This window comes from Rattus rattus, chromosome 7, assembly GCF_011064425.1.
Source record: "Rattus rattus isolate New Zealand chromosome 7, Rrattus_CSIRO_v1, whole genome shotgun sequence".
NCBI classification, from domain to species: Eukaryota; Metazoa; Chordata; class Mammalia; order Rodentia; family Muridae; genus Rattus; species Rattus rattus.
In genome coordinates, this window is record NC_046160.1 from 17650280 (window position 1) to 17653713 (window position 3434).

At 43.2% G+C, this 3434-nt stretch overlaps 1 pseudogene; it reads right to left on the reverse strand.

The window, feature by feature from the left end:
- Nucleotides 1-903: 903 nt before the first annotated feature.
- Nucleotides 904-1887, reverse strand: LOC116905618 (annotated as a pseudogene).
- Between the last annotated feature and the right edge of the window lie 1547 nt (nt 1888-3434).

The window sequence follows — 3434 nt, forward strand, 5'->3', positions numbered from 1 at the left end:
AAAAAACAAAATAATTTGCAATAATATTCCTTGTTTATCCTTATACATACTGTTTCTCTATCCCTTTACTCCTTGGAAAAAATACTATATACTTGTCATTGTCCTCCTCCTCCTCCCCCCTCCTCCTCCTCCTCCTCCTCCTCCTCCCCCTCCTCCTCCTCCTCCTCCTCCTCCTCCTCCTCCCCCCTCCTCCTCCTCCTCTTCCTCCTCCCCCCTCCTCCTCCCCCTCCTCCTCCCCCTTCCTCCTCCTCCCCCCCCCCCTCCTCCTCCCCCCCCCTCCTCCTCCTCTTTTTTCATCTCTCCTCTACCCCCTTGGAACAGTTGTTTACCCCATGACTCTTCAGAAATGGGTCTTGCCAAGATCAGCAATTGCATCTGGTTTTCCAAAGCCATTGATTGTTCTCAGTCCACATCTTTTTTGTCACTGTTCAAGGTTGATTTGCTGTTTTCCTTGGCACGTGAGTAGTTGGTTGTACCATCCGTATGCAGATCTTACATTTCACATAATATTGCAATGTACACTACAGACATATAATACATAAAATATCCTGTAAAACATTTATGCATAAGATGTGCAGAAGAGACTTACACACTGGAGCCAGGTTATGGCAACTGGGAACTCCTTGGCCTAGGCATGTATGGTGAGGGTTCGCAGCGCAACAATGAAGCAGGCTCACGGGATGATCGAAGTCTGCACACAGCTGGCAGTGGTCTTGGAGACAGTGGGACTGTCGCAATAACCAGGTTACCACTACATAGGTTCACTTAGCAGCAGGGTAGAGCTGTGGGAATTGAGATTTTTCCCCAGACTACCTTAACCAAGTGTACTAACCACAACTCAAGTCAGACAGAGACAGCATGTGGTCTCCATAGAAACTGCACTGAAGCCTGGACAGGGAACTGCTAGGACACCAGAAAGACTTCAGAACTACAGCTCCTCTGGATCCCCCAGAGGGTGTCTGCACTCTTCTTCAGGTGGACCTCCTCTTCAGGAGTCAGAATCACCTTCACAACGTCTGAGATTCCATTTTCTACCAGGAGACAAGGTACACTGAGGAAGAGATCATCATTGATTCCATAGAGAGCCTTAATCATGGTGGAAATGGGATGTACCCTCCTAAGGTTCTTCATTATGCTCTCAGCCAAGTCTGCCACAGAAAGGCCAATGGCCCAGGATGTACAACCTTTCAGCTTGATCACTTCGCAGGCATTGTCAACCACCTGCTTGTGAACATCCTTCCACTGCTCCTCACCTACATCAGTGTCCAGTTCTGGGTTCCGAATCTTCAAGGAGATGCCAGCAACATTCACACCGCTCCACCATGCTGCCCCAGGGCCCACCCATGACAGCTCAGCGGGTGAACTTCCAGCCTTTCTCCCATCAGGTAGGGGAACCGAGATGACTCCAGACTGCAATCATTTCCAACGACTCGGCTTTTGGGAAAGTCACTGATTTTCCAAGCCACGTAGTTCAAGATATCCACTAGATTTGAGACAATGATCAGCTTGTGGTATGGACTGTATTTCACAATATTGGGAATGATGAACCTGAACATTTTCACGTTTCGCTGGACCAAATTGAGTCGGCTCTCTCCCTCTTGCTGACGGGCCCCCGCGGTGATAATGACCAGCTTGCAGTCACACTGTAGTCTTTACTGGAGACAATTTTTGATGTTCTGAGGAAAAGGCTGGAGATGCTATCCCTCCCTTCAGCGTGTCTTTCCATGACATCAACAAGGGCAAGCTCATCGCCAAGTCCTTCATTAAGATACTGATGGCACAAGCCATGCCAACCCCAATAACTGTAATCTTCTTCTGTGTAATCAGTTCTCCCTTAAGAAGATTCATAATTAGCTGGTCCTTGAAGGTTGCCATCTTAGACTGTGAATCTTTTGGGACCGATAGTGTGTGAACGGTGGGTGACAGGCCAGCAGCAGCATGGTCTGGGCTCAGTGACAATGGCTCCGGCAACCTCAGGCCACATCTTACTCACCCCACCCCACCTACCAGCCACATTTGGCAAGTCTGAGTACTCTTTCTTTGAAACGTTTTCTACAGTTTCTACATCAGATGCATGATGTAAGCAGTCCAGACTAAAATTCAAATAATGTAGAAGTCTCATCAACTTCACATTCTGGGAATTCATGACCCCCCTCCTTGCCCTAGCTCATGAACAAGCATCCCCTCCTTTAAAGTCTGTATTTAATGTGCCGATGTGACTCTTGAGAAGTTCTTTATTGCATCTTTGAATTACCAGAAGTACCTAGAAACACTGAATATGAATCTCCTCTTTATGTCTCCCCGTGAGGCCTCTCCAGCCCTCATCACTGGCATCAAAAGGACACAAAGTCTAGAGATGAGCTCTGGAACCTATGCTCATTAGTTGACAGAGAAGAAGCATTCCAATTATTTTTTAATGTAATGTGTTTTTACTTACTCATTTATATCCTACTCGCTGCCTCCCTCCTGGTCACTCCCTTCCACAATCCTTCCCCCATACCCACAAAGCATTCTAATTATTAAAAACTAAGAAGAGAGATAATAATTGTTTCAATCAGACTACAGGTGTAGCTTGGTGGTAAAATGCTTGCTTAGCATATGCTATACCCTAGGTTCTGCCAACAGGACTGCAAAGAAAGAAAAGAAAATGTTTATGTGTCGAACCAAGGAACAAAGATAGTAGCACATAAGAAAGAAATGGAGACAGAGAGGAACCTGTTCAACACATAATATACACAGATATGAACTTTTTTTAAATGATACAATTTTGAAGAAAAGGAAATGAAATAGCTTGGAGTCTGGAGTCTACATAGTTAATTTGGTCTAGTGGAATGTGGTGCTATAGAAAGTAATGATGAAGGCTAGGCAATGAGATCTTTCTGTGTGCAGTATATACATATCTGTAAATTGGTTATGTTTAGGAAAGACTTCATACTACCCCGTGGCACCTGATTTCAAAGAAGCCCTCTTCAATATAACAGAATATAATAATTACTATTATATCATCATATTATTATGTAATATATTAATATAATGTGTTGGTATAATTATGTATTATAAATATTATTATATTTATAAAAATAAATATAATATATAATCTTTCAAGAAGCCCTGCTAGATATACCTGATTTCCTTTGCCTTGCCAGACTTTGTACTTTTCTATAACATGTATCACATCCCAAAATACTAAACAATGTCATTTAGTTTGCTTATTGTTTGTTATTTACTACCACTAAAATGTAAATTTTCCAGGCAAAGGAATCTGCTTACTGTTACATCCTAAGTGCTTAGAACATATTCTTGCACATAGAAAACTCTCAAATTAATGTTAGGTACATAGATTAATAAGAAGGACATGTCTTGACAAAGGCAGCAGACATTTCTGTTACACAAGAGTGTGCCCAGGAATTTCTACGTCACAGATATAGGCTTCC